General features: G+C 44.8%; 1 protein-coding gene across 2 annotated transcripts in view; it reads right to left on the bottom strand.

The window, feature by feature from the left end:
- The window catches only part of STK39 (serine/threonine kinase 39), a 305,730-nt gene that overhangs the window by 246,945 nt on the left and 37,932 nt on the right, over positions 1–20,853 (bottom strand). The gene's annotated exons all lie outside the window — the stretch shown is intronic.

Here is a 20,853-nt window from a genome sequence, read left to right as displayed (position 1 = left end):
TGAAAATAATTCTCTGCGGAAGAAGCAGCAAAGAGTGGACTGTTCGATGGGATATAAAAACAGTGTCCACCCCCCAAAAGCCACGATCCACACCAGAAGAGCCCACCGTGATCCAGCACGTTTACTGCTGCCCAGAGCAGGGGTTGATGAAGTGACAAGGCTGAGGTCACGGAGCCGGGGGCCACGAGCCTCTAAGCACAGCACTGCCTGGAGGCCTTTGAGCATCCCGGGCTCCCAGGATTCTCTAACTTCGGTGCCCTTAAAAAATCTCAAGCTCTTCTTCCACTTCAGCCCAACCCAAACCACTCCAGCCTGAACTACTTCAGGGTCTCCACAAGACGCCGTGACAGCTTATCTGCTCTGAGTGCTCTTTGAGCTTATTCCTTCTGAGCGTGCTCTCCCATTAGAAGAAGAGGGATCAACTGAGGATTCTCGTGTTGGAAGCACGACTTTCAAAGATGCCACGCAAGTGATGCAAATGTGTAATTACAAAAGCTCTCAGTATTCACATGAATTTCCTATTTCTAAGGTTTCATGATCTTTAGCTAATGCACTCAAACTCCTAGGAGACAGAGTCATGTCATTATCCATATTTTATAAGAGCAAAATGTAGACGTGTAATGATTTGTGGCAGAGCACAAAGAGCTCCTAATCCGATTTCTATTCCATGGGGGCAGAGAGACCTCCAGGTTAAGGTATCCCACTTCTGCAACGAATATCAAAAACTTTCCACTGCAAGACAGCCAAGCAGAGAAACAGCCTGTACTCAGGATTGTGCAAAAAGGGACCCAGACGCGACCATGTACCTTTCTCCTTAAAGCTTTTCTTCAAGAATGACTTCTCAATTAAGTCATCTAATAGCATCAGAGGGGGGAGGGGGCAGCTTTGGGCAATACAGAAGGGAGATCAGTGTTAGCTTTCCTTACAGATGTGATAGACAGGCATGACATTTCTAGGGCAAATCAATCCTTTCCCACATCAAGGAGGTGCCCCAGTAGGTGTCTTTGAAGCTGAAGGTCTGCCTTTCTTCTGTCCTGTAGTCTCAACATCCACTCTGGCCCCCTGATCTGGTGTCCCAAACAGATCACCCTATACTCCAAAACCAGTTCTCCAACTTCAAGACTCCCATTCCAGAAAGTCCAACCTGTGTTCACCGAGGGAGGAGAAAATCCACCTATACAAACAGCCCCCTGTACAGTAGGCACTTCCTCATGCAATTCTCATTATAAGCTTACACATTTTTGTTGTTCCTAGCCTCATTTTATACGTGAGAACACTGGGATTTGGAAAATTTGCCCACGCAGCTAAGCGCCTAGGCTGGGGTCTGAGTCAGGCCGGCCAGTCTCCAGGCTCCATGCCTTTCCCTGCTTCCCAGAGGCCAGGGCCCATGCTTCCTTTCCCCGCTTGTCCTGGCCTTAAAGGACAGAAAAAAATGTCCTACATGCTTGAACAAAAGAGAAACCACCTAGAGGGAAAAATTCAAGTGAGCCTTGCTCTCTAGTTCAAGGAAAGAGTGCTATTGTCAACAGGTTTTGAAAGGACCTCCCCATCCTTAATCTCACTGCCTTTCCATCAGCGACTATTCCACGTCCCACCATATCGGTCTTGGTCCTACAGATCAGAGCATGCTGGGTTCACTCCAGAATGCTCTAGATACGAGAGCCAAATACTACAAAGAGGCCTGCTGATAGTAAAGTGTACTTTCCAGTCAAGGTCTCCAGAACAAGAGGCCATCACTGACTGAGCTGCAGAGAAAGTGGTAAGTGGCTGGTTAGCCCTGGGCCCAGTGTCCAGCAGAGAAATCAACACGCAGAGAAATCAACACACATCTTTAACGAGCTGCTGATGGGAAGCCGTTCTCAGCTCTACCTGTTGTAAATCTCCCCCCAATTCTTACAACACCCCCCAATCCTTAATCCACATCCCACAATGTTTTCAAAGCAGGGGAACTGAAAAACAAGGAAGATGAAAACAAACTCCCAGAAAGGATAACACAAGTGCCTGTAAGAGGGAGATGCCTCCCATGGTCTGGGAAATCCTTGACTATAAAAGTCTGCTGATTTCACAGACACATGTAAGAATGCAGACAAAAATAAGAATTCTGGACAGAAAGAGGTAGCAGGAGGGAAAGTCTTTTATTAGAGCTTCACAACTAGAGAATTGTTATTATTTAAGGACTAGAACTGACTAAAGAACAACGGGCAGCTTCTCGTCTCGAGAGAGAATCATCCTGGGGTTACTGTCATAGGGTGAATGCACGTAACCACGCACTGGACCATGTAGGAGACACCGCTTTGACCCCAAAGATTTGCCTCAACTGCCAGGGAGATCAAGAACAATGACAGAGGGGCAGGAAGCCCTCAGGACCATCAAGTCCAATCCCCAGCTTTACGGATGAGGAAGGGAAGGGAAGAGCACTCCTACCAGAAACCACCTTGATCTGGACCGACTTCCAGCCTCCGCAACTGGGAGAAGTAAATGCCTGTTGTTAGGCACACCCACCGCTGAGTGTTTTGTTATAGCAGCCAGAGCTGACTAATATAAAGGCCTTTCATTGTGTGTTCTAAGTCCCCACCCCGCTATCACCTGTGGTAAATAATGCCGTACAAATTACAAGTTCTCAACTGCCTGATTAAGTCAACAGCAAGATTAGGTAATGCTCAGTGGAAGGGCCTCTGGTTGGCCAGTGTAGCTCTCAAATCTTGGGTTAGTAAGAACCCAGAAAAGGAGGTTCAACAAACATTCTACCCTATCTTTTCAATCCTGGTACCAATTTCCTCTGTGGCATTGGGCCTAATTTTTCTCTAAATCTCAGTTTCCTTGATGGGCATAATACAAGCTACCCGTGAGGCCTAATAACATCCCTGGAAACATCAACTCAGTAAATGTTAGGCTCTCTCTCTAGAATGTATTTTCTGCACTTGCACAATTAAGGAGGTAGACTATCTAGAGTTTGCACAACCCCCACCACCACCACCCAGGGAAAAAAAAGGGAAGGCCAAGTACGTCCAGGTCAATACTAAGTACCATTCTATTTACAGGAAGATGCAGTTGGTTTAAAGAGGAGGAAAAGGAGGGCTAGGTTTGAAAACTGGAAGACTAAATGATTTCTAAGGTCAGAGACAGCATAATGAGTCTAAGAGTCTGAAATACAAGAAAAGCATCCAGAGAATTCTGGAATACCTATAAATTAAGATTCTATAACTAAACTTCTTATTGAAAAGGTACTCTGACATCTAACCTAAACTAGAAATTACTTTAAAAAGTCTCTGTCTACCCAGATTGCATGAGTTTGTAATCTAGCCTTGCCACACATACTAAATGCCTCTTCTTCGACCACTGACGCTTCAGTTTCTTCATTTGTATGATGGCGATAATACCACAGAGCTCCCAGGGGGGCTGTGAGGATCAAATGGGTTAATATGTGGAAAGCCCGTGGAATGGTGCCTTGTATATAGGAAGCACTAATTAAATCTTATGTTGGGCGTGTGGGTGGCTCCGTGGGTTAAAGCCTCTGCCTTCAGCTCAGGTCATAATCCCAGGGTCCTGGGATTGAGCCCCGCATCGGGCTCTCTGCTTGGTGGGGAGTCTGCCTCCTCCTCTCTCTCTCTCTCTCTCTCTCTCTGCCTACTTGTGATCTCTGTCTGTCAAATGAATAAATAAAATCTTAAAAAAAATTCTTTAAAAATAAAATCTTATGTTAGTATTACTTCTCAGTAATACTAACTAAGAAGTTAGTATTCTTCTCTAGTATTACTTCTCGTTATTTCTCAGGGAAATCCCTCCAAGTCAACCGGTGTCTGGCCAATTTGTTGTTTCAAGGCTACAGATTTCATGAAGTTGACAAACCATAATTTATTCAGTCCTTCCTCTATTGGTCAGTCTTCTCTCTATGTCCAGCTTTCCCTCCAATATGAATAATGTAGCCATAAACAGCTGATCCTTTAAAATATACGTATGAGTCCACAAGAACTTTTCTTTACGTTCAAGTTAGGACATGGTCAACTGTCCAGTAGCCTCTCCTCATAAACATTAGGAATTAAAAAACAAACCAACCAAATATATATTATATCAGCCTATAACATGAGTAGTGGCCAGTGGAAGGAAGCTGTCATTATAGCCTCCTTAAATGAGGAGCGCCGAGCCAAAACTTCTCTTAAGAGTTTGCCTAGCTTGCAGCACATGAAAGGACTCCTTCATTATGCCTACCTGTCCTTTCTCAGCACATAGTGTCCAGAGCTGCTCAGGCTTTCTTTTTGGATGTGCTCGTTGGTGGTAGATAATTAACAAAACAAATGGCTCTGGACCAGCTGATGACTTCCTCCAATTCTCTCTTTATCCAACTTACTACACGTGTTCTATTTATATCATGGGTCCAACCTCAAAGCCCACAAGGCCAGTGAAGGTCATATGAGAGCTGGAAGCTGGCCAGCGCGTAAATGGACACACACGTGAACTCTGGAGGGACACAGCTGTCACTCTGCCTCCACTAATGTCGCCATGTAAGATTGCTGACTTAGCACGGCCAGATTCGGATTTTTGCAGGAAAGCTGAAAACTCAGAATTTTGTTTGAAATCTTCTAATATGATAAAGTGAGCAATTAAAAATTTTTTTAAATATAAAAGCATTGTGAGTCACATGAAAGCTTGCCACGGTTGTATTTTGCCTCTCTGTGTAACTACTATTGGCTTCAAAGGTGCACCCTTCCATACCCGATGGCCCAATTTTTAAATTATCTATTAGCTTACACACACAAAGTTGCCATTCTTCTGGATCAAAAGTGATCACATTTCCAATGATGACACATAATGTATGTACGTACTCAGGACATGGGCCCAAACTGATTGACTACATGTGGCCGTGGTGCCATCCACCTTATCCCACTATATCCCACCTTCATTTGGCGCGTTCTGTGTGAAAGGAACAGCACAGTAAACACTCAAGTCAAACATGAAGGAGACAAGCAGTGAGACAGGTGTCATATGGAATTCGCTATATGGATTCCTTAACAAAACGGAACCGCCTGCCAGCCTGTCTGATAAATGGTACACAGACTGTGTGTATACACACTGGGCAAGGCCCAGCAAGGCCACGTTTCTCAAGGAAACTACAAACAGGGAGCCACTCCCCCTACCCCCACCCCCGCACCAAGTGACCTTGTTTGTGTTACAACCATGCTGGCTGAGTTACATCCTTCCGCTACCGTCAAAAGAACCAGTCCGTGGACCTACCTTCTGGGATTGCTGGAGCAGAGTTAGAGCTCACACAAAGTAAAATAAAGGTGAGGCCAGTGAGCAAATGTGCCCACATTTCACCACTGACCTGCCAACTCCCTTACCTGGAAGAGCCTGCTTGTTGAAACCTTTAGAGGTCACAGACCTCCCCAAAGGAGAGCAGTGCTTGTATGTAACTTGGCAAGAACCATCTGATAATGCCGCAGAAAAACAAAAAGTAGCCTGGGGATCTGATCCTAAGAGAGATAGAGGGGAACTGGGATGTGGAACCAAATTGAAATGAATGTCAGCAAATTCACCTTGGACCTCAAGCCACATCGAAAGCAATTAAACAATTAAAACAAACAAACGCATTAAAAAAAAAAAAAAAAACCCTACCTGACACTTATTAAATTCAGAAGTTACGTGGATTGGCATTACTGATATAAATAAAATCAATAATGAATATGGCGGGGGTACAAGTAAATTCTAGGTACCTGGTTAAAGAGTGGTAAGTACATGATAAGGAATTATTAAATAACTGACTCTAATTGCCATCAAATTCAATGTGGTTAATATTGGGATTTACTCCCAGACGTTTTTTGTTTTCTTAATGATATACACGAGATGATGAATAGGGCTTAGATCCCTCAAAGCTGAAACTGTATTCTAGGAGTCTAGTCCTGATGCTGAAACTTGGAGTAAACCTCTCTGTCTGCGAATGTGCATTTATTTGCTAAAAAAAGAACATCCAATTTTGCTGGGGTGGGGGTCTTTGACCAGCTAGCCCCAGGGCTTGGCCAGGAATCACCTGAGATGCTGTGTCCTCTAGCATCTAGGCGGATAGTCATTTCCTCTCTGCTCCCAAGGACCCAGTACAGCCTCATCCCAGCACTTAACGGGATCCCGAGCAGTCTTCCCCAGACTTACAACTTCTAGAATCAGCCCTTCCGCCGATGCCCCAGCGTAGAACACAGGAAGCCCTAGGTAAGGGTTTGCTAAGTGAATAAAACCCACATCAACCCGTCACTGGGGAAGACACTTAGACACAAGGGAGATGAAGCTGTGTTCTGCACGGGGAGTGCTAGGGCCCTTGCTGACTCTGCAGTCCAGAGGCAAGGAGGAAGAGCAATGTTATCCCTGACCTGCTCGTTGTGTGTGTTTTAAGCCAGTAGTTGGGGATGTAGAAATTAACATCAAGAACAGGCCTAGGGAGGCTACCTGCCTGAAGGCATTTCTGATCTGCAGAACATCTGTTTTAATTTTAGAATCAATGTCATAGGAAAGCTCATACTGAAGAGCAATATTCCTCCAGAATTGGTAGGGAAACTCGGTTTTCATAAATTAAATCCTCTGGCCACCGCCCACGCGAAATGAGCCGAGGGAATATAGTAGGGCCTTTGATGACTGCCCTTGAGTATAAAGCAGTGACATCAAACAGCTAACAATGTGAAGAGGTGACAGAAGCCAGCAGCAGCCCTCCCAATCCATCCTAGGAGCCATCACATCAGGCCCTGGACGGCAGGAGGGACACATTCCTGCAGGGCAAATTTGATTTTTAAGTTCATTTAAAGGTCGAATTCAAGTCCTTGCCCCTTGCACACTCCAAGCCCCATGATCTGGCAGGACTGAAAAACTTCCTGTTCTGCTCCAAGGGGGCAGTTCAACCCCTCCCTGCACAGCCCACTCGTTCTACTGATTAAATCAACCGAACAGAAGCCAACATTCCACAGAGGAATGTCCATTGCTATTCATACAGATAAACAGATACACCCACTGGTGAAGGCCAAAAGACACAAGTATCCTAGTTGCAGCGGGGTGTTCCAACATGGCGTCTCTCCTTCCTCACGGCTCCAACCTTGAGACACCTGGAAATGGGAAAGGCTACAAATACAAAAAGAAGAGCCAGTCTCTACTCCAAGGTCAGTCCCATTCATCCCGTCTCAGCTACATGTATGTTGCCTTTGTGTGAATAAAAGAAAGGTCTCTCTCTGACTGGATATGCACCTGGACGTGCAAGGCCTGGTTCTTGTGGAGACACATTGGTTGAAGCACAATGACGGGGGAAGGAAGCACCTTTCTCCCAGTTAAGTGCATCATAGCTCACTGGGCTGAACGAGGGCTGGTGTTCAGCCTCCATGGGCAATGCACAACCTCGGCGGCCTTGGAACAAAGATTAGCATAGCCAAAACACCCATCCTATAAAAAGGAAAATAAGTAAAGTTTGTTTCTAAGCCCCAGAACAACAACCCCAGACTTAAGAAACAGCCCCATGAGAAAGCCCTGGATTGGGATGGATTTTCTCAAAAGCCTCTGAGACAGAGTAAGAATATCAGAAACACCTACAACGTCTGTTTCAAAAGCAGATTCTTGAGCCCATATTCAACCTACTGAATCGGGATTAGTAAAACTAGTGGCCTGATATGTGCTTTTTAATTTTTATTTATTTTTATTTTTTTTAAGAGAGAGCTCAAGCAGGAGCGGAGGGGAGGGGCGGACAGAAAGAATCTTAAGCAGGCTCCATGCATGGAGCCCAACTTGGGGCTCATTCTCAGAACACTGAGGATCGTGACCTGAGCCAAAATCAAGAATCGGGGGCACCTGGGTGGCTCAGTTGGTTAAGTAACTGCCTTAGGCTCAGGTCACGATCTTGGGAGTCCCACATCAGGCTCCCTGCTTGACAGGGAGTCTGCTTCTCCCACCGACCTCTCTCCGCCCACGCTCTCTGTCTCAAATAATAGATAAAATCTTTAAAAAAAAAAAAAAAAATCAACAGTCGGAAGCTCAACCCACCAAGCCACCCAGGCGCCCCACTGGTATGTGTATTTTTAATAAGCCTCTCTAGTGATGCCCTAATACTCTCAAGTTTGAAAACCACGGTTTCTGGGTCTCAGTTTGCCTCTCCCTTCCCCTGCCAGGACACAGGAAAATTTATCAGTTAGGAACCAGTTAGGAAAATAGAAACAACACTAGGTACTACAACAGACATCACTCGATCTAAAGAAGAGGTTCAGCAAGTGTCCGCTGAAAACACTGAGCAATAGAGCGAAACTGGGGGATGCAGCTCCTGCCCCCGGGACGGAGGACGGAGGACGGGGAATCAAAGGGAGGAGTGGGGTTATGGGAATCTGCCAGTTGAGAGGAGGAGACCCACAGAGCTGGGAGCAGACCTCTTGAGGAGCAGGTGCTGGCACCTCGGGACCCTCCATGAGTCCACATGGGACTGGGACTCAAACTTGTGAGGACAGCCTAGTGATGGATTCTCTGAGGGGTGCCAGGAGGCTGGTTCCAGGACATAGCAAGGAGATAGAGATAGGAACCAGTGGCTGCTAGCAGAGTGAAGGACCCTTCTGGAATGAGGCGCACAAGCACAAGCAAATGGAATGAATCACGTCCCTTCTGCCTCCTCCAGGCTCCCAGAAGCGCTCTGGCAGCCCCTAGTAGCGGAGCTTAACAGGGAAAGAGGAGGCAGAGGAGGAACGTGGTTTGCCGAGTAACAGCCAGTCTAGAAAGATCTGTCTGGTGCCCAGAGACAACCACTTCATAAGGAGCCAAAGGAATAGGATTTCCATCAGCTTCAGCCAGAGGCTGGGGCCAATTCCAAGCTGCACCTAGCACGGGCCGACCTTGTTCTCTTCATTCTCCCTCACTCTGTTTTCAAACACAACTCCTAAAATGGCCCCTTTTAATATCTAACATCCCCCAAATGTTCATTCTGTCCCCACAACCCCAGACCAGCCTCACTCTACTTCCTTTTGGTCAGGCAATAGTTTGAGTAGGGGTCTAGGGCCAGACAGCCCTACCAGCGATGTGACCTTGGGCAAGTTGCTTTGTACATGTATGCCTCAGTTTCCTTAATTATAAAAAAGGAAATGACACTCATAGCCACCTCATGAGACGGCTAGAAATATTACATGAGATAATACACACAAATATAGCAGCTTAAACAAACATGTCTGGCACATAAGTGGTCAACTATGTTTTGACTGCACTATTATCAACAGTGTGATTATCCCAGACACCTGTATCTGGGTCTACTATAAGTTTCTTAAAAAAAAAAGAAAAGCTTTTTAATCCCCTCCCTTGGGATCACCTCTGCTCCCACAGAACCCCACTTCTGTTTCCTGTGAAGTTAAGTCCACCTCTTCCAACACTATTGCTGGTAGCCAGCATTGACAACTAACCTTTATAGGACAATGATTGGGTGTACAGAAAATTGGGCAGGGAAATGATAATTCAAGATCCACTTCCCTGGTCATTACCCTTGGCTACCACACATCCATGAAGCAGCGAGTAACTACAACAATTCTCCTAGCTCAAGAACATTGGAAAAAAGTCCACTCGTGTTAATGCCACCCACCCCTCCCTACCTCTCCATCTGATCGACTTTACTCATCATCTCACTCCTGCTTATCTGGTCTCCTCGGGAACCTGAAGGTTTTCCCCCAAGTAACACCACACACCAGGAAGTAAGGGACAACCCTAAAGGGTAGAGGTCTTCCTGCCCCACTCTCTACACACTCTTCATCCAGAAGCAGGATGATGTCACAGTCCGAAATGCTAGCAGAAAAGAAGAGGGACACGGGAGTGCTACTTTCAGGAACACAAAGGTCCAGTGTGGTGGGAAGCAGTGCGTTGGCAAGCTGAGCGGGGCCCAGAGCGCAGTGGAGTGAGAAAGAAGGCGAAGAAGCACCCCACAAAGGGCACTTTGCACCACTCGGGCTCTGAGGGAAGCAGCAGCATGCTGTCAGTCCCCGCCTCCACCTGCCCCACCCCCCAGGTCCCCGCTCTGAAGCACCTGCAAGATCTCACATGGTGACATAGGGGGAGCCTGGCAGGATGTCAGGAGAACCCTCCCTCCTGTGGTCTTGACACCAGGGGCCAAAATGTTAGAGGACTATGTAGGAATCGGAAAATGTGCGGACAGTGCAAGGGGTCACCTGGATATCCCAGGAATATGCAGATGCTGACTCAGCAGGTCTGGGGCAGGGGCTCCCACTCCCAGGTGATACGATGCAACTGGTCCGTGGACCACACTCAGAATCGCTAGAGCACAGGGGAGGTAGCTGACCCAAATCACCCACAAAGCTTCCAGGTGCCCACCTCCTAACAAAGGAGTAAAGGCTCAGAAAGCTCCTGATCCAGCCCGCCACAACCCCAAAGGCTGACAGGGGAGGGCGGCATGAGCTGTGGGGAAGCAGATGCCTGCGGAGTCTGGGAGAAGACGCATGACCAGCTTCAGAAAGGGGTTCCCGGGCCTGCAGGAGTCCAGAGGGAGCAAATCCCTATACGGGGAACCACACTTGGTAATTTTGTATGTATTTAACTCTTCAAAAATGAAGATTCAACAACCTTCCCCTTAATGTCTTTACTTGATTTTTCGGTACGCTTACAGAAACTGGCTGCAAAGGGAAGATGAGGCCGGCCCTACTTCCCTGCCTCGGAAGACGGAGAGTAATTTAACTTGAAAATTACTTTCAGTAACTGTGGCTTAAATTAACTTGGGCTCTGGTTATCTGGTAATTTATTCCATAAAACCAGAAAACAGGATTCCTCAAATATTATGGGTAACGAAGGGTCCACAGTAAACCAAAGTGAATAGTCAGGTCACCGTAAATGCTTTTATTCAACACACATTAAACAATTAAACTTTATAACAGGAATACGATGTCTAAATTCAACCTACACAGAGGACCTCGTGTGGCATTTCAAGAAGAATTATTACAGATCGTAATCGTGTTAACTGAAACTTCTTTCTTGTAGCGTGAGGCCTAGGTCCCCAGGTCTGTGACCCCCATCTCTAAGTGGCAGCAGACGTGTACTACAGATGGCTGCAAGGAGGGGCAAATACAACGTAAAGTCACTCACTCATCTCCTCCTGTTTTAATAGCGAGGCTGATTTGATTGGGAAGTACTGGTTAATTTTTTTTTTTAAGATTTTTTAAATTTATTTATTTGACAGAGATCAAATAAATAGGCAGGGAGAGGAGGAAGCAGGCTCCCCAGGGAGCAGAGAGCCTGATGCGGGGCTCGATCCCAGGACCCTGGGATCATGACCTGAGCCGAAGGCAGAGGCCTTAACCCACTGAGCCACCCAGGTGCCCCGAGAAGTACTAGTTAAACCGATCTTTTCAGAGAGAAACCCCTTTGTCTCTTTCTGTTTCATTTACTCATCAAACGATAGAAGTATTCAGTTTTATGTTTGCTGTCAAGTTTCTGTTGGCCAGGCCCTCGGGTCTAGGCTCCAAGCCGTTGGCCCAGTAGCTATGTATAGACCAAAATCCTGAAAAGGTCTGGTTTCAGATTCAATCTTCTCATGTGTCAATTAGTTCCACTTTGTTACTTCAGCTAATTCAGTCCCAGTCGGGAGACCAAGATGGATAGATAAGTGTAACAACCCATCACCAGTGATGGGAATGGAGTGGGAAGGAACAACCAAAAGCCCATCGTCTACTATGTACAATAACTGTAATGATGCCTTCAACACACACAGAATAATAGCATCTCAAAGTTGAAAACAAACTTCAATTTACAGTTCGTACAATCATATGACAAAGACTATGTGTTTTTTTATTTATTCAAAGACTTTATTGAGCTTCTAAGAACATGTCAGGCACTATTTAAGGTACTGGGAAGGAGGCAGAGAGGAAAAGGGGCATGCCCTCCAAGAGTTTACAACTTAATTGGAATGACAGACATAGATTTCTTAAAAAATCATGAGTAAGAATTTGATTTTGTGATAAGTGCTATGACAAAACAGATATTATATCAATTTGTGGGAAGATATCTTAAGCTATGATGGCCAGGGTGGTCTCTCTGAGGTGGTAACATCTGGACTGAATTGAAGGAGTCACACAGATCTGTGGGTGGAATATTCCGAGAGGCTGCACGTGCAAAGGGCCTGAGGCAGAAATGAGTTTGGAGAGCTTGAGGGACAGAGACAAGGATAGTGTGGCTGGAGCTTGTTGATAGAGAGGATAAGGGTGAAAAGAGATGGTCAGACAGGCAGAGGAATGAATACCCAGAAAGAGCCCTGTCAGCCAAAATAAGCACTTTGGAAATTTTTGATGAGAGACCCACATTTTATACTGCTCACTCCAGCTGCTGTGTGGACACCAGGTTACAACGTGAAGCAAGAGCAGATGCAGCGTGATTGGTTAGGAAGTTGCCAGAGAGGGACAGGCACAAATTCATGATGGCTAAAGACTGAAGAGGGAGGGAGACAAGTGGCTGGATTAGGGATCTATTTGGAGGTACAGCCACAGGATTTGCTGAATGACTAGATATTAACTGGGGGGTGGGTGGGATTTAGGTAATAAAACTAAATGCATGATCGCCTCCACTATAACCATCACTGCATTTTACAACAAACAATCTTGATTCTCTCTTCACCTTTGTTCTTTCCAAAACTCTGCCACCAGAGCTGTCCCTCCATCAAAACATGCACCGCTTGCTCCCGATGACAACTTAAACAGTGTGAGCCACCACACATTTGTTCAACCAACCTTCCCAGTCAAGAACAGGAAGGTTGAGGATGGGGGGTCGGAGGCATCGAAACCAGGCTGCTTGCCCACTCCCCTTATGGAGGAGAGCAGAGGCCGTGCTCCCAACATTCAACAGATGTTCTCAGGGAAGAAAGAAGTGTTCGGTCATTTCCTTCAAACGAATATCTGTCTGTACTGCCTCCTATGAAGAACAGGTTTTAAAATCAAACATAAAGATATCTAATATTTGGTATTGGGAGGCATTCCTTTTTGTCCATCCCACTCTTATTCTTGTGGAGGCTCAGAAGAAATAATTAGCTAGTCCAACGAAAGTTTATTTCCTCCCATCCTTAAAATTAAATCATGCCAAGCAGCAACAACAAAGAGTATTTTGAATAAATTTTTTTAAATCCCATTACCCAAACACAGCTATTTTCAGGCTTGCATATTACATTCTAATCCTTATTCATACCCACACATGCACACTCACAAAATATAGCCACAGTAATTATGGCTCCCGGTTGTGCTGTTTACATTTTGAGTTAGAGTATAAACATTTTTCACGTTTCTAAAACATGTTTATAATTACATTAGTTGCAACACAACACCCCAACATGTTATTGAACCATAAACTCGAGCCTTAACCCTAGGATTAGACACTTGAATCCTTTCTCGGAGTTTTGTATAGTAATTCCAAAGGGATAACCCACCTTTGGTGCAAAATAAAAGCTGAAACAATGCCAAATGCAGAAGCTTCAAGACCTGTATTAAAAAGTCGCTGTAGGGGCGCCTGGGGGGCTCAGTGAATTGAGTCTCTGCCTTGGGCTCAGCCATGATCTCAGGGTCCTGAGATCGAGCCCCGCATGGGGCTCTCTGCTTGGCGGGGAGCCTGCTTCCCCCTCTCTCTCTGCCTGCCTCTCTGTGTGTCAAATAAATAAATAAATAAATATTTTAAAAATCTTTTTAAAAAGTCCTTTTTAAAAAAGTCACTGTATTTGGTAGCTCATTAAATTTCTTATAGAATCAATTATATGTCAATGATTTGCCAAACCAAGTGAGTAAAAAAAAAATACATCAATTTCACTTGGGATTATTTACCTAGGACACTAGAATAATTCACAAAGCACAACAGGAAATCGGCTGCACCTGCCCTGAAGAGTGTGCACACATTTTTTTTTTTTTTTTTTTTCAGTGAGAGAACACAATACAGACTTAGAGGATCATCACCTTCTCTGCATGGTGATTTGGACAAAGTCTTAGCCTTCATTGGGTAAGAGTCCACAGACGAGACACAGCAAGAGACAACTCGGGATGCCTGAAGTATAGTTCCACGCTGAAATAGCTCCCTGTATTTAAACATGTATGGGCGATGTAGGACAGGATAAATACAGAACACGAAGAAATGTCAGAGAAAGATGGAATACCAGCCTGTATTCTAAAGGTGCCTTTTCTTTAAGGCTTTCTAAGCCCTCGAGCATGGCTAAAAGGTGTCGGAATATGCTATTCCAATGCCACTTTCCCAGCTGTCCTACAGATTCTTCATCACAGCACTGGGTTTTAGGCGATGCTAAAAGTAGCAGAGGGGCTGGGGAAGTGTCAGGGACTTTAGCTTCCAAAAGTATTTTGTGCATCCCTTGAGACCCTGACACCTCAAGGGTTATGCCAGGCAGCAGACATGAGGCTGACACGGCTACAGTTCATTCTCGGCTTTAAATGGAAGCCAGCAGCAGCCTCTCTGGGAAGATTCGCAAATACCTTGGACACCAGAATGTCACCTTTCCCATGTAGTTTACTCACTGTCCTTAACTTGTGCGTCTAGCCATTTCAGGAGAATGTCTGCAGGAGAACAAGACATGGCTATCTACAGGTAAGATCCTATCATGCAACCACTGAACTCCATCCTGGAAAACAAAGGAAGCTGTTCAGTTTCTCAAAGTGCGTCGTATTTCGAAGTGACTGGTGAAAAGGCACCATTTTAAGGAATTCCATGATTCCCTATATTTGAACATTCTTTCTTTTTTTTTTTTTTTTTAAGATTTTATTTATTTTTTTGACAGAGCGAAATCACAAGCAAGCAGAGAGGCAGGCAGAGAGAGCGAGAGAAGCAGGTTCCCCGTCAAGCAAATAGCACAATGCGGGGCTCAATCCCAGGACCCCGAGATCATGACCCGAGCCGAAGGCAGCAGCTTAACCCACTGACCCACCCAGGCGCCCCTGAACATTATTTCAAAGCAGACTCTCACATCTTCTGCCAGGACTTACACTGAACAAAAACTCCAAAAGGACATCCAAATTCTTTGGACAACTGGTATTTAGCCATATCCAATTACTTGAAATAACTAAGCTGTCAGCAGGGTCTTAGAAATGTTTGGGCTACGAGAGTGTCTGGATGTCATATTATGTTTCACGATAGTATCTGACCTGTGTTACATTTCCTCATATTCTCCAGCAAGAAGCAAAATGACCAAACAGGCCCAATGAAATAAGGTTCTGTTTTCCACTCACCTTAGTTTCATTCTCAATCTTTAACATTTTCCTGGGTTTTTTAAACTCATGTCTCAAAAACTCTATGTCAAAATATTTAAGAAGTGGGAAAGACTACGACTGGTTAAAGAGAGAGAGAGAGAGAAAAAAAAAGCAATCCATGGAAATATTAAATGCTATGCCACTAACTCGAGCTCAGCACACTTGAAATCTACAGGACAAAAGCATCCCCAATAACCATTATATCCTCAACTCTGAAACAAATGTATTTAAAGGACACCACAAGTTAAAATTAGAATTTATAAAAACCAATTCTTGGAGCTCCTGGGTGTCTCAGTCAGTTACATGTCTACCTTTGCCTCAAATCATGATCCCAGAGTCCCTGGAGAGAATCCACATTGGGTTCCCCTCTTAGCAGAGCGTCTGCTTCTCCCTCTGATGCTCCCCCATTTCGTGCTTGCTCTCGCGCTCTCTCTCTCTCTCTCTCTCGCAAATAAGTCATCTTCTACTACCCTTGGTAAACATTCACCTTGTATTTTTGTACCCGTTTATAAATAACCGTATTTTCTCTACTTGATTTTATGATGATGAAATCCACAGAAATGTCTACCTGCCGTGGGCTCAGGGACCCAACGTTATCAGAGAGAACAATCACCTCCTGTAGCTCAGGGAGACCAAGACGTGTTAACAAACATCTTCTACGTGGGACGGGTACCAGCGCAGAACAACCTGACTTTTTGGTCTATATACTTTTGATGTAAGATTCACAGTCACGGTCTCCAACTCCATAAATTCCTCTGACAGGACTTTAAGGAGTTGGCGGGGCAGGGGGGCAGGGACGCATAATACCAACCAGGAGTTAAAACTTTTTAAAGGCAAGTCTCACATGGTTTGCATTTTCCACTGACCCTCCCCAGTTGCCTTTTAATTTCTATCTCATGCTTTCATTTGTTAAATAAATGACAGAGATTCCTTCCAAGATTTTCTTTTTAAAATTTTTTGGATTTGGGGGCGCCTGGGTGGCTCAGCGGATTGAGCCTCTGCCTTTGGCTCAGGTCATGGTCTCAGGGTCCTGGGATCGAGCCCCGCATCGGGCTCTCTGCTCATCGGGGAGCCTGCTTCTCCCTCTCTCTCTGCCTGACTCTCTGCCTGCTTGTGATCTCTCTGTCAAATAAATAAATAAATAAATAAATAACTTTTTTTTTGGATTTGCCCACACCACAGAGGCCAAAGCTTAAGCTAGCAGTGAGACTCTGTGCCTCACGAAAAGTATGGGTAAAACATACCCCACAGAAAAAGATTTCTCAAGGACACACGCAGACCCAGAACTGCAGCACAGGAGAAGCACTGAAATATATTTCTGGGCAAAGCGGGGATGTTTATTTTGTCCTTATGTCAAAAAATGACAGACATTCACTTCAGGAGTTAGCAAGCTCTGGTCATCACAGGTCCATCCGGCGAACCAGCCTCCCACCCTCCAGCCTGTGAAAGAGTTGGAAAAAGAAACTCTTTAAAATACTAGTGCAGTCAATATTCTAGATCACCAAGCCCAATTTAATGGAAAAAGAGAGAAACCAGACACAAATAATTTCCAAGTGGATGAAATCTAGTCGTTTTTACCCCATTCCTAAAGGAATGCAATCTGAAACTGAGAGACATCCCATCCACATTTCACTTTTTTTCCCCCAAAGCCTCCTAAAAACCCCCATTGAGAATAAACACCACCTCCCCCCAATGGGTCCTTTCCTACCCCAAATCACAATTCCATCAGTCAATGAACAAGGAGATTTTCCCAGTCTGGGTTCCTCAATTGATTCCCAAAAGACTTAGGACTCTGAATCAAAATAATGTTTAAGGAGACCATCCAATAAAAAGATATCTCTAGTTGCCGTTAAAGCAAGAACAAAGAACAGTTTTGTCCTGCTTCAAATAGCTCGGATTATTCTCTGTCAATGGCCCCAAAGAAACAGAAAACAACTGGAGAGGAGGCATCCTGAGGAGAATGAGGCCCCTCCTTCATGCTGGCCCAGTAGCCACACAGCCAGGATTTCTGCAAGTGTTTTTGGTTTGGGGGGCTCTTTTTTTTTTTTAATTTTTAGTTTTCTTTCTTTTTTTTTTTTTTTTTTAAAGATTTTATTTGTCAGAGAGAGAGAGCACAAGCAGGGGGAGTAGCAGAGGGAGAGGGAAAAGCAGGCTCCCCAGTGAGCAGGGAGTCAAATGCAGGACTCAATCCAGGGACCTTGGGATCATGACCTGAGCCAAAGGCAGACGTTTAATCGACTGAGCCACCCAGGCACCTCTAATATTTAATGTTCTTAAATTCATATTCAATTGCTTAACATATAATGCATTATTGGTGTCAGAGGTAGAGGTCAGCAATTCATTGGTCTTATGTAAAACCCACTGCTCATTACATCCAGTGTCCTCCTTAATGCCCAACATCCAGTTACCCCACCCCCACTCCCTACCTTCCAGCAACCCTCAGTTTGCTTCCTATGATTAAGAGTTTCTGGTGCACCTGGGTGGCTCAGTGGGTTAAAGCCTCTGCCTTCGGCTCAAGTCATGATCCCAGGGTCCTGGGATGGAGCCCCATATTGGGCTCTCTGCTCAGCAGGGAGCCTGCTTCCCCACTTCTCTCTCTCTGTCTGCCTCTCTGCCTGCTTGTGATCTCTGTCAAGCAAATAAATAAAATATTTTTAAAAAATAATAATTATCAGTTTATTAAAATAAAATTTTTTAAAAAAAGAGTTTCTTATGGTTTGTCTCCCTCTCTTGTTTCAACTTGGTTTTCTTTTTCTTCTCTTCCCCTATGATCCTCTTTCCACATATCAATGAGATCATATAATTGTCTTTCTCTGATTGACTTATTTCACTTAGCATAATACCCTCTAATTCCATCCATTTCATTGCAAATAGCAAGTTTTTTTCATAACTAAGTAGTATTCCATTACATGTGTGCATACCTGTGCGTGTGTGTGTGTATATATATATGTGTGTGTGTATATATACATATATACACATATACATATGTATGTGTATATATATATATAGATCTTTTCTGACGTGGAAAAGTCTTCTTCCACACAACTCCCTCTGATATGCAGGGAAAGTGACTGTTCTCTTGTTCTCCCACTGGTCATTTACACAGTTAGTCATAATGTCCTCCCCCCACCCCAAAATCCCACCCCGAAGACATGCTCCTTCATATGCAGCAGTGTCCAAATTGCCAGCATGCTCTCTCTGGACTGGGTTACTACAATGTAACAGACAGAATACATAAAAATTTTGGAAAATATCTGGAGAGATTAAAAAGAGAGAAACAGGGCTATAAGACAATTTTAACAGTTAACTGAGATTAGGCTAAGGGAAAACAATAATATGTAGGAGATGATGAGTGAGCCCACACTTTCATCTCCACTTTCAGAGCAACTAACAGAAGCATAAGGGGACGCAGGTTAGATGAGCAGATGAACTTTCTGATGGGAACAGTATAATAAGGGCATGGAAGTTATAAAATGCTATGGATGGAAAGATTTACATATATATGTATATTAATATGTGTATATATTTATGTGTGTGTATATATATGTATATGTATATATACATATATAGGGCAGGGTTTCTCAAACTTTAGACATTGACCGATGTCCCAGAGGGTGCGGGAAGAGGTCAAAACCTTCCTCACCAGAGAACCCACAGCTCTAAGAGTCGGGGGGTGGGGGGGAGGGGTTCTGCCTAAAAGACAAAAGAGAGAGAAGTGAGGTGGGGAAGAAACCAGACATCCTTTCCAAGTATCAAGGTCGTGGCCAGACCAGTCACCGAGAACTGAAACTCCCTGAAGGAAAAATCGAGGAACCCGGATTACCTGGATTACCCAGAAACCAGATGACTGGTTGCCCTCAAGAAAACAACGAAAAGGAAGAAAGGGAGACAAAAGAGGGGAAGAGAAATCACTTTGTCTTCGGGGACCCGGTTATGTGAAACCATGGTTTCACAGACCTGAGTTCCTAGGAAGGCGTTCTAGCCGAGGCTGAGTTTATGAGAAAGGACATGTCAGAGTTGTCACCAATGTCAAACTGGAGGCTTCTTATCATGTTAAATGGTGTTGACGTGACGCTGAGACTGAACACTCTGGAATGTGAAACATGGGAAAAGAAAGAATGGAGAGAAACAAAGTCTTCTCTCTCTTCAGGGCCTGCAGCCACTTGAAAACAAAGGAAAGGTTATACAATTTGGAGAACCAATGTGTGTTCTTGAAATGCTTGTCAAAGGCACTGCGTGCTTGCCCAGGAGAACATCTAGAAGAATTCCGGGACACCTAACAACAGGCAAGCCCTGCTTAAATGCACAAGGTGCTGTGACAGGGACTGGACACAAAGCAAGGTCACCACACCTGGCCGTGCACCTTGGGGCATACAGTTTAAGGCAGTTTTAAAAGCGGGCACTGAAGAGGTACAAACAAGAGGTGTTTTCTGGGCCTGCCAAGCTTGTCCCGCACTGGCCCCTCAGCATTTTGCCACCATTGCTGGAACAAAAGAAAGAACCTGTCACTGAGAGAGCAAGGCCAGGTAGGCTGGCAGGAAATCCATCCAGAGCAAAAACAAGAGGGCTCCAATCTCCTGCCCAGGCACCTGAGGTGGAAAAGGCAGGGAGAGCAGGACCCTGGGTCCAGAGGGCAGCTGGGAGTCAGACACCACCCCCCCAGGAGCTGGCAGAAACCACACTTGCGGTGCTTTGCCCACCGGCAAGTCACTCGGCTATCCACCAGTTTCCAAGCATCATAGGGCACAGATCAACGCACAAGAGAGTTGGCCCTTCTAAAGATTCTCCCTGCCAGATACTGAAATCTGAAATAGGCATAAAAGAAGAAGACAGAGCTCCTTCTTCCTGGTTCTTTATCTGCCACTTCGGATGCTAATGATGCATACTTTGCTCCAAGGCAAATTTTAAATCCCTGGATGTCCTTTCTCACTAGGCCCAACAAAATTCTCTTGGCAAGTTGTCTGGGCTTTCCTTTGTGTGTGCTCAAGGAATACCAAGTCTTTGAATAAAGGTGTCCACCAAACATAATTAAGTACTATTTGGCACAGAAGTTTCCTTTGAAATGCATGGAAAAGAGCACTAAGGTGGACTGATGCGTGGTTAGAGGAGGTGGACAGATGGACACCTGATAAAGCAACTATGTAAAACATTATTGGCAGATGATAGGTGATGGATATATGGGTATTCCCTGTAAACTTTTCTAACCTGGCTGCATTTTTTTTTAAAGATTTAAAGATTTATTTCTAAGAGAGAGAAAGCGCGCACGCATGCGGCGGGGGGGGGGGGGGGGGGTCACAGAGGAATAGAGTCTTAAGCAGACTCCTGTGCGGAGCTTGGAGATGGCCCCACTTACAGCTCAATCCCATGACCCTGAGATCACGACCTGAACTGAAACCAAGAGTCAGACACCCAACCAGCTGGGCCAGCCAGGGAACCCTCAAAAGCAAGTTTTCAATACCCCTGCAGTATTTATCTTGGAATAATATGTAATGGCAAGGGGGAAATTAATAATATATTTAATAGAAATAACAGGTTATGAAACACCATGTACACCATGTACATAATATAATACTGGTTTTGTGAACACTCAGTAAACACCAAAATACTATTTTTCTTTTGGAATTATGGG

This window comes from Mustela lutreola, chromosome 3, assembly GCF_030435805.1.
Source record: "Mustela lutreola isolate mMusLut2 chromosome 3, mMusLut2.pri, whole genome shotgun sequence".
In the NCBI taxonomy this organism is placed as follows: domain Eukaryota; kingdom Metazoa; phylum Chordata; class Mammalia; order Carnivora; family Mustelidae; genus Mustela; species Mustela lutreola.
Note: the sequence above shows the minus strand (reverse complement) of the source record. Positions and strands in the feature narration are given on the sequence as shown.